Source organism: Phascolarctos cinereus, unplaced genomic scaffold (assembly GCF_003287225.1).
Source record: "Phascolarctos cinereus isolate Bilbo 61053 unplaced genomic scaffold, phaCin_HiC Scaffold_1;HRSCAF=81, whole genome shotgun sequence".
Lineage (NCBI taxonomy): Eukaryota > Metazoa > Chordata > Mammalia > Diprotodontia > Phascolarctidae > Phascolarctos > Phascolarctos cinereus.
The window spans coordinates 42,453,443-42,464,221 of NW_027555514.1; the positions used below are offsets into that span (position 1 = coordinate 42,453,443).

The 10,779-nt window shown below is 43.5% G+C and overlaps 1 protein-coding gene across 2 annotated transcripts in view; it reads right to left on the reverse strand.

The window, feature by feature from the left end:
• The window catches only part of LARS2 (leucyl-tRNA synthetase 2, mitochondrial), a 165,498-nt gene extending 161,670 nt beyond the window's left edge, over window positions 1–3,828 (reverse strand). Inside the window, exon 1 of one of the 2 annotated variants that reach the window (XM_020987333.2) lies at window positions 3,745–3,828. The gene's annotated coding sequence lies outside the window, so the exon portion shown is untranslated. The remainder of the gene's footprint in view (window positions 1–3,744) is intronic. The other variant, XM_078151655.1, reaches the window with a different exon arrangement.
• Between the last annotated feature and the right edge of the window lie 6,951 nt (window positions 3,829–10,779).

Here is a 10,779-nt window from a genome sequence, read left to right on the forward strand (position 1 = left end):
CATCTAATAAGTGTGACTTCAGTGAGGACTTGTACAAAGAGACCAAAGCACTCCTTTCTCAGAACCTTTAAGCAATGGAGGGAACAGCACAATTCCCCAGCTGAGAGAGTTTGCAAAGCCGTGTTCAAACTGAACTCCTCATCTTTCCTCTTCCCAGCTTTCCCATTTTTGTGGATGTCTCACTCTCCTAGCCAGCAAGATTCCGTCTCAGCATCCACTCTGACTCTTCTCCTGCCTTGTCCGCCCATATCCAATATGGTGCAAAGCCCTGTTGATTCTGTCTCCACTATCATGTCTCATTAACCTCCCCCATCCATGGCCTCCTCTCCACTCACATCACCATGACCCTAACTTAGGTTTTGTCATCTCTCTTGGACAATTTTAATAGCTTCTCCCTAGCCTCCCTGCCTCCAATCTACTCCTCTACATAGCTCCCAAATTAGCTAAGGCACAGGGCTAACCACATCACTCCCTGGCTCAAAACCTTCAATGGCTTCCTAAGCCTTGAAGATAAAATGCAAACTTCTCATCTTGACATTTCAATCCCTCCACAATCTGGCTCAACATGTCTTTCCAGGCTAATTTCATATTGTTCAACTTCATGAATTCTTCATCTGAGCCAATGAACTAGCTGTTCCCTGATGGCGGTGTTCTATCATCCATCTCAGGCTGTCGAGCAGGCTGTCCCTCATGCTTGGAATGCATTCTTTCTTCATCTCTGCCTTTCAAAATCCTTCTCTTCCTTCAGGCCCAACTTGAGTGTTCTCTGTAGACCTTCCCCTGATCTTCCTAGATAAAAGTCTTTCTCCCTCCTAGAGGATTTTGGGAGAGACTCTCTTCTGGCCCTATTACTTCCTAACTTATATTATACTAATCCTGGTGGGGAGAGAGAAAGCAGAAGGGAAAAAGCATTTCTTTTTTTTTTTCCAGCTCATTTTCTTTTCTTTTCTATTTTTTAAAAATTTTATTAATTTACTTTGATTTATTGAAAAAGCATTTCTTAAGTGCCTACAACATGTCAGACACTGTGCTAAGCACTTTACAAATATTCTCTCATTCGATAATACATAATACTACCTACATATTATCCATCATACTCAGTAGTAGATAGGCTCCTTAAGTCAGCAACAATGCCATTTTCATCAGTGGTGCCAGACTCAGAAGGGCTTTAAATGGCACGCAGAACAGTGTGTATCTTATCCTAGATGAAACAGGTAGCCACTAGAGCTTCCTGAGGGGCAGCTAGGTGATGCAGCGGATAAAGGGCTGGACCTGGAATCAGGAAGACTCATCTTCCTGAGTTCAAATCTAGCTTCGGACACTTACTAGCTGTGTGACCCTGGGCAAGTCACTTCACCCTATTTGCCTCAGTTTCCTTATCTATAAAATGAACTGGAGAAGGAAATGGCAACCCAATCCAGTATCTTTATTGAGAAAACCCCAAATGGTGGGTCACAGAGAGTCAGATACAACTGAAAAACAACTGAACGACAGTACTTCTTAAGCAGAGGGTGACACGGTTAGACCTGTGCTTTAGGGATATCAATCTGACCATTGTATTAGAGACTTCACTGGAGAGAGGAGAGTTGAGGCAGGGAGGCCAATAAGAAGATAGTTCCCAAACTTTTTGGTTTCAGGATCCTGTTGCACTCCTGAAAATTGCTGAGGCAGCCCCAATTTTTTTTTAATGTGGATTACTTTTATCAACATTTACTACATCACAAATTAAAATGGATATTTTTCAAATATTTGCTGATTTATTTTAAATGGCAACAATAAAGCCATTATATATTAACATAAATGATATAATTTTATGAAAATATCTATATTTTCCAAAACAGAAAAATTAGTGAAAAGACTGGCATTGTTTTGCATATTTTTGCAAACTTCTTTAATGTCTGGCTCAACAGACGACAGCTGGATTCTCCTATCTGCTTATGCATTCAATCTGTTGTTTTGGTTGAAGTTTATGAAGAAAATCTTACCCAGATAAGTAGCTGAATTGGGGAGGAATATTTTAGTAGGTAAATCACATCGAATATTAGGAAAATAGCTGTGACCTCATGGATCCCCTGAAAGGGTCGTGGGGTTCACAGATTATGCTTTCAAGCTGCAATTTAAAGAACAGCAGCGATGGAAGTGATGAACTAGGGTGAAGGCCATCATCTCCACATTCCTCAGTGTCATGTTCATATGTGAATTGAATTTATGCTGTCCTATTTCATATTATAGACCCCTGCAAATACATTTTTTCCTACTTTTCCTATCCCCATTAGACCAGAAGCTCTCTAAGGGCTGTGTCCCCAGTACCTAGTACAAGACCTTGCACTTAATAACTAATTATCAAATTGACTAATTGTTCACTGTGTGCATGCTGCACGTCCCCAACTAGACCACAGGCTTCTTGTGAACAGATGGTGGATCTGACGCTTCAGAATGCCTGGGAGGGTGCTACCTGTGCCCTCTCCCTTCCCCCACCTGGAGGCAAAGACCTGGCTTTGAGTCCTAACTCAGCCATGTACTAGCTGTGTGACCCTGGGCAGGTTACTTGAGGGCTCTGTGCCTCATTTTCTTCATTTGTAAAATGAGGGAAATGGAATAAATGGCTTCCAAGTGTTTTTCCAGCTCTCAATCTATGACTCTATAATCTTCTGCCTCTTGGGATCCTTCGCTTCCTCCAAGGCTTAGCTTAGGCACCCCTTCCAAATGGAAATCTTGCCCAATGACCAAGGGTTAGCGTTCTCTCCCTTTTCCAGTCACTGCACGTTTACTTATTTATCATGTATTTAATTATCATGTAGTCAGTATGTATCCTCTTCCCTCCAAGGAGAATGAAAGCCCCTCCAGGGCAAGGACTGGGGCAGTTCTGGGGGCCATTGTGTGTAGAGTGCTAGCTCTGGAGTCAGTAAGCTCTGAGTTCAAATCCAGCCTTAGACACTTGGACATGTGCTAGCTGTGTGACCCTGGGCTAGTCACTTCACCCTGTTTGCCTCAGTTTCCTCATCTGTAAAATGAGCTGGAGGACATGCCATGCCACTCCAGTATCTTTGTGCCAAGAAAATTCCAAATGGGGTCATGAAGAGTCAGACACTATCGAACATCGACAAGGGCAAGGGCTGGTTTTTGGTTGCCTTTGTCCCCCCATTGCTGAGCAGGCGTCCTGAATGCCACAGGAACCTAATGCTGGCAGAAGCAACGTGGTAGCTCTGTGATTGTAGCCAAGAGGCCTGAGTTCAAATGCTGCGGGCGTCACCCGGGATGTCCGAGAGGGGCATGGGGTCATGGGAGGAAGTGCTCAGTGTCATTGGGTCCCTGCTTAGAAGTCGGAAAGGACTGGAGTTCCACACCCTCATTTTTCAGATTAGGAAACTGAGGCCCGGAGAGAAGAAGGGACACAAGGCTGCTCACCCCCCCAAGTCCTCTAACTCCCCTCCCCCTTCATTCCTCTTTCCCCGGGATCCCCCACACCCCGTTTCACAGGCCGGCCTCAGACCCGAGGGCTGCACCCGGACACGCCCCGGACACGCCCCTCCCCTTCCTTCCCCTTCCTTCCCCTCCTCTTCCCCTTCCTCCCCCCCCTCTCCGGGCCATGGAGGCCCCGCCGGCGTCTTGGGTCTGAGGCCCAGGGCCCGCCCCTGCCGGGCTCCCCTCCCCAGGCAGGCAGGCGGGAGGCTCCCCGGCCGCCCAGGGGCTCCCCAAGCCTAGGGGCCCGAGCGGCGGGGGCAGGGGTGGCGTTGGCGTTACCTGCGCACAAGCTCCGTCTCAAGCACGCACGGCGGAGCGGCTCATGGGCGCCGCCATGTTGGGAAAACAAGAACTTTATGGACAGCGGGCGCCGCGCGCACAGACAGAGGAGGCGGGGCCGGGGAGGAGGCGGGGCCGGGTCGTCCCTGGGGCTCCGCTCTCCAGCACCTAGACCCGAGCCCTCCAGGGGAGGACAAACGAGCTGCGGCCCCTTCCACCCTGAAGGGCCCCCGCCCCCAAAGTGGGGATGACACCGCAGGGAACCTAGAGGCCATTGAGTTCAACCCTCTCATTTTACAGATAAGGAAACTGAGGCACACAAGCGCTAGCTAGCATTTCTGTAGCGATCTCAGGTTTGCAGAGCTCTTTGCTTTTGTCCCCTCATTTGACCCTCACAGCGCACCAGGGAGGTGGGTGCTAGGATCATGGCCATTTTACAGAAGAGGAAACTGAGGCTCATAGTGCTTTCTCTCCACTGCCCATATTCCAGTGATCTCTATGAGCCCATGCCAGGCAGGGCTCTGCAGTGGAACCAGGAGACCCAGGTCCATTTCTTCTATCTATTGCCAGCTAGCTGCATGCATGACCTTTGGCAGCTGGGGGTCTCTCTGGGCCTGAGTATCTTCATCTGTAAAATGGGGAGGGTGGACGTGGAAAGAACACCAGCGATGGAGGAAGGATGACCTGTGATTTCACTGGCAGAGGGAACTCTCTTTGAGGAAACTTTCCCTGCCCCTCAAGTCACTGCCTTCAATGGGCTTCTGGTCTAGGAGTCACTTGAGGGGTTTGCCAGGGTCACCTGAGTTGGGACTTGAACCCAGGTCTTCCTCACTCTGAGGCCGCCTCTCTATCTGCTATCTGGTACTGTCTTTGCCAGAAAGCTTGTTAGAAGAGGATCTGCATGATTCTGGAATGAAACAAGAGACTCTTCAGTCATTGAACTATTAACAAAAGGAAGCTGACTTTGCTCTAACACAGCAAGGATCTGGACCAAGAATACAGCTGTGGTTAGGCGCTCTCCTTTGTCCCTTCCCTGTCTCCATGTGGAAAGGGTTTGGTCCATGGGACAGGTATGGTGACCCTCGTGGTCTTCAGACATCCACCAAGTCAGAGAAGCCCCACCTCCTCCTCCTCATCGATGGACTTTTTATGCCCTTATGTGACCAGGAAGCTGCCTGAGATCAGGGACTATCTTTTTTCTCTTTCCCTATCCCCAGCATTTAGCACAGTGCCTGACACATTTTTGTAGCTGTTGTTCAGCTGTGTCCGACTCTGCCTGGTTTTCTTGGCAAGATACTAGAGAGCTCTGCCATTTCCTTCTCCAGTGTGTCCCCGTTTTACACGTGAGGAACTGAGGCAAATAGGGGTTAAATGACTTGGCCAGAGTCATACAGCTAGCTAGTCAGTGTCTGAGACTGGGTTTGAACTCAGATCTTCCTGACTCATGGCTCCAGTGATCTATCCAGTGCACCACCTAGCTGCCCCCTGGCACACAGTAGATGCTTAATAAATGTTAATTGATGGATCAAGAAGGCAAGGGCCAGTCTAGTCCCAGGAAGAGCTTGGTTGCCTTTTAGAAAAAACTAATCCACATGGCAGGTGGGGACCCTGATCCCATACTACCTGAGTTCAAATCTTGCCATTGTCATTACCCTTAAGATATTGGATCAGCCATTTTAACCTCTTTGGGGCTCAATTTCCTCATATTTAAATGAAAAAATTGACCTAAATGTTTTCTAAACTCCCTTTAAGATATAAATCTATGACCCTATGAACTTCTAAGGCCATTTCAGCTCTGATAATCTATGGTTCAATGATTCATTCACATTTATTGGGCAAAACTTTGATGATTGTGCATATACATAGTTAGCAAAGTAAAGCTAAATGTGACTAATGAGAGGAGTGGAAACTCGGTGATTTAATTAAAAAAGCCCAAGCCTTGAAAAGTAATCCACAAAGGATTTGTATAATATTTCTGCATTTCTCATTTGTTTGTGAGGTTTTTATATCCTCAGAAATGATCAATTTTTGGAAAGGTGTCATGCACAGCTTGGTACACATGTACTCCTTTCTATATGCATTCAATAATTGCAGAGTTCTATCATATCTAATTTTTCTAAAATTCTATTCAAATCATTTTAATTTCTTGTTTTTTTTTGTTAGACTTAAGACTGATAGGTATACACACTGCCTACCTAATATATGGTAAACACTATTTCAGCGCTTATTCCCTTCCCCCTACCCTTTGTTTATTTCTACATGTAATTTATTTAGTTTTTCCTTTAAGTGCTTAGAAGCTATGCTATGTACATATGTTAAACACAGTTCCTGGCACATAGGTGCTTAATAAATGTTTATTGATTGATTAAGTATTGAAAGCCATTCATTGTCTATATTACCTTTCAGCAAAATATGCTCCCCCACTCCTTATCTCTTTTAATTAACTCTACTTTTGCTTGTTTGTTTTTTGGCAAGGCATTTGGGGGTTAAGTGACTTGCACAGAGTCACGCAGCTAGTAAGTGTTATGTGTCTGAGGCCAGATTTGAACTCAGGTCTTCCCAACTCCAGCGCCTGGTGCTCTAACCACTGTACCACTTAGCTGCCCCTAATTAACTCTACTTTTGTTATTACCTTGTCTGAAATAATAATTGTACCCTGGCTTTTTTGTATGTTCAGCTGACATGAAATAGATTTTGTACCATTTCTTTATTTTAACTCTGTGGGAGTATTTATGTTTCAAATAGGTTTCTTGTAAACATCCTGTTGGGTTTTGTTTTCTAATCCATTCTGCTAGCCCCTTCTGTTTTATGGGTGAGTTCATCCCCTTCACATTCACAGTTATGACAGTCAATTGTTTTCCCCTCCTCTATTCTAGTCTTATACTTTTTCTTCTCTATACTCTTCTTTTCCTGATTATTTCAAGTTATTACTCTTTCTTTTTCTTTTAATCTTCTCTTTGCTGTTTTCTCTCCAGGCTTAAGGTTTGTTTTGCTGATGACTAATTCCTCCCTGAATCTTCCCTTTCTATTGCATTTCTCTCGCCCTTCTTCTTGCTCCTATCTGTATCCTTGTGGAGTTGAATGTATTTCTACACCAAAATCTTTTATGTATGTGTGTGCGTGCTCTGCTCTCTTTTGATCAGCTTAGGGGAAATGAGACATATAAACACACATATTTGTAGATAGCCATAAAGGAAATTTGTTTTGCTTACCTACTCTTACAAGAAATTTGTTTTTTTCTTCTTCCTTTCTTTTCAGTGAAGTGTGGGAGGAAAGGAGACACAAATTTATGTTAATTTTTTTTTAATAGAAACATGGGAGGAAGAAGACAGATGTGAGATGTTGCATGGATTTTCAGATGAGCTCACTGTATTATTCAGTTTCTTTCCTTATCTGTTTTTCTTCGATGTAAGAATGTGTCTGCTATCGCAAAGTAGGAGTAATCTGTAAATATTTGTAAAGCAAAAAACACATCCACCAAAAAAACAATATCAATAAAACTTAAAAAAAATAGTGAGGCATTGCAGATTGCTGGGACGAATCACGAGAACTGAGGCAGAACTTTTTGCAGCTGTGATGCAAGGCAGATGATGCAGAAACTGAAATCCTTTCTTGCCTTAGAAGATGAGTTGTCTGAGGATTTGTTGCTTTGTTCCTGATTCCATTTCCCAACAGTCCATTTTGGAAAGTATCCACATTTTGGTGTGTATATGGCCCCTCTAATGATTTTTCCTGTTACTTATTTCATTATTCTATTCCAACTAATTTTTTTTTCTATTTGAAAAGAAAAGGCAAATGATAAGAACCTGTGCATTTCTCTGGACTGCATGATTTAAAAATCTTTATTGATATCCCTTACTTTTACATCATATTATTTTCTGAATGGGCAGGTAGATGGCATAGTAGATATAGCACTGGGTCTGGAGTCAGGAATATCTGAGTTCAAATCCAGCCACAGTCACTTACTAGCTGTGTGACCCCGGACAAGTCACTTAACCCTGTTGGCCTCAGTTTCCTCAACTGTAAAGGAGCTGGAGAAGGAAATGGCAAACCACTCTGAGTATCTTTGCCAAGAAAACCCCAAATGGGATCACCAAGAGTCAGACCTGACTGGACTGAACTGTAGTTTTTTCAATGTATGCCTCCTCTTTACTTTCTCTTCTACTCGGCAAGTCATCCTTTATGAATAAAGACTTACCCAAGAGAAAAAAGAGAGTGATCCAAACAATGAGGAGTTTAAAAAACCTTGAGTTTGAGAAGTTTGAAGTCAAAGAAATGTAAATGTATATTCCCACCAAAGCCTTACTTAAAAAAAAAATTGAAGATTTGCTAGGAAGCCTCAGAGGACATTACACAATAGTGGAGGTAGGAAAAAGAGGGACATAACAAAATGGGTTTATGAAGATCATAGTCCACAGCTTACGAAAGTTATTCATTGAATTCTGGTCCTACAGCATCTACTTAGTGCTGCCTTGCGTAGCCCCCCCTGGAATCTGCATTAGCTGACCTCACTTTGCCCTAAGCAAGCAACTTCCTTCTACCGCTCTGTCATCTTGGGTCACTTTGCCTTCAGCCCTTGGCCTGTGCAAACTCATCCTCTCCTCTCGCCCAAGATTCTCGGCAAGCAAAAACCCTTTCCTGCTTGGGCCAAGTACTCCTCCCTGGAACATCAGTAGTTTTTATATTTTTTGGAATTCTGCATGCTCCAGACCCATGATTATCTCGTCCTGGGATGGAGATGAATCTGAATTCCTGAAGGCTTCCATCAGAGCATGAACTCTGCTTTAAGGGTCTTTTGCCTGTCCCTCTTCAAGGACTAGCTCATCTAAATTCAGAGAGACAAATGACCAGGTTAGCCATAGGGTGACCAAACTTTTGTCCAGCTCCACTCTCAAAGACCATGTGCTGAGTGTCAGAGAAGTCATCTCCAAGGTCCAATGAAGGAAGTAACTTGAACACAGAAGTGAAGTTTAAAATTATTATTTGTAGCTTTTAAAAAACTGATGACTAATGAATTTTCATTGAAAGTTTAATTTCTCTTTGTTGGATAGGGATTGTGATAACAAAGCCAGCTCCTTCCCAGCCCCCAGTGCAGCAGCAAGACCTTCTTGCCTCTGTTTCCCCAAGGCGGCCAAAGATTTGGAAGTTTGGGATTACTGAGGTAGTTATGTCAGCCAGTACTTTTTGTTTGAGTTCTACCTGTCTCTTGATCAAATTAACAATAAATGACCAGATACTTAAAGTCATGTTCTGGGAAAGTAGTTATAATTTGATTTATCCAAAGTGTTCTCATGTTTTTATTCTTCTTTGGTCTTTTGCCATTGGTATATTTTTTTTTGAGGCAATTGGGTTTAATTTATTTTTTAGGCAGTTGGGTTTAAGTGAGTTGCCCAGGGTCACACAGCTAGTAACTGTCTGAGGCTGGATTTGAACTTAAGTCCTCCTGATTCCAGGGCAGGTGCTCTATTTACTGTGCCATCTAGCTGCCCCCATTGGTACATTTCTTGAAGGCTCTTTTCAGAGCCCTAATAATTAAACCTGTAACATCCATTCTTCATTCCTTAAAGGAAGATCAGTACTAGATAGGGATAGGTACATGAGATAGATAATCCGTCAGGGGTACTGAGCAGTTGCCATGATAAAGGATTTGGGAAATGGCTGTGTGAGAGTTCTCGAGGTGTGTTACTACGCCCTTTTCAGCTGGAGTATTACAGTTCCCTTTCCAGAAGGATGATGACTTTAGCCTGGGATTGGCAGAAGGCTCTCCTCTTTGACTTGCTTCCAGCCTCTACTCAGAGATTTATCACTATTAAGCAGGAGGTGGGAAGGTTTGGCCTCTCCAGATGAACAATCCTTAAATTCCCTAAGTGAGGGATTCCACCTTTATTTATGCTGACCATGCAGGTTCTTATACTTCCCAGATTCCTGAAGAGTGGATGGATGAGGGCAAAGGTATTGAGGCAGTCTATTTAAAGGGGAGTTCATTGTTTCTGCTGGCTTTTCTTAGGAAGCTGAACCATTCCAGGCACAGAGTGCTTCCTTTTCATCTGAAAGGCCTTCTTTTTATTTTTCAGTGTCTGATTTTGCCTCTTTCTACCTTCTGCTTTGCTGAAGTCGTGCTCTTTATATCCATAAAAGGTAACCTTTTAAAGGGATTATTGTTCAGTCATGTCCAACTCTTTGGGACCCCCTTTGAGGTTTTCTTGGCAGAGACACTGGAGCAGTTTGCTGTTTCCTTCTCCATCTTATTGTATGGATGAAAAAACTGAGGCAAACAGGGTAAGAGACTTGCCCAGGGTCACACAGTTAGTGAATTCGGATCTTCCTGACTCCGGATCTGGTGCTCTGTCTACTGTGCCACCTAGCTGCCCTAGGCACTAATAAATTTCTGTCTTTGAATCCCTGGTTCCTGGTGCATAGCAGGTGCTTAATAAATTCGTGTTGATAGATAGATGGATGAACAAAATTATAAATAACAAAACAAAATAGCATATACTAAGTACTCAAAGTAAAAAAAAAGTATTTTCCTAAAGGTAGAAGGAGATGAGGAGTTTTTGAAGAAAGATGGGCATTGCAAAGGAAGACCAGCTGGTCTCACCCTTCTATCCATGGTATGACTGAGTAGCTAATATATTGAGCTTGGCATCAGTAGTCCTGGGTCCAAATGTGACTTCAGATACACGTCAGTTGTGTTACTTTGGATAAGTAATTTACCTTCTGAGAACCTCAGCTTTCCCCTTTGTAAAATGAGGTTACTACAACCTTTCGCCTACACTGACTTATAAAGAAGGAATCAAATTGCAAAATAAAACACTCCAGAAATGTGAGTTGTCATCAGTACTGTTGTCCTTTAAAGGTTTAGATGATTTCCCCCCTGTATTTGGCTTAGTTTTGATTTTAACCTTTCAGGACTGAAGCTTTTCTCTGGTCAATGACATCACGATGTTGCTCAAGGTTTCCATGGTGAGGGCCCTTCTTTTTTCCCCCACGAGCCTTCCAACATGTTTACTGGGCTTCTTTTAACAGCAGTCTTCA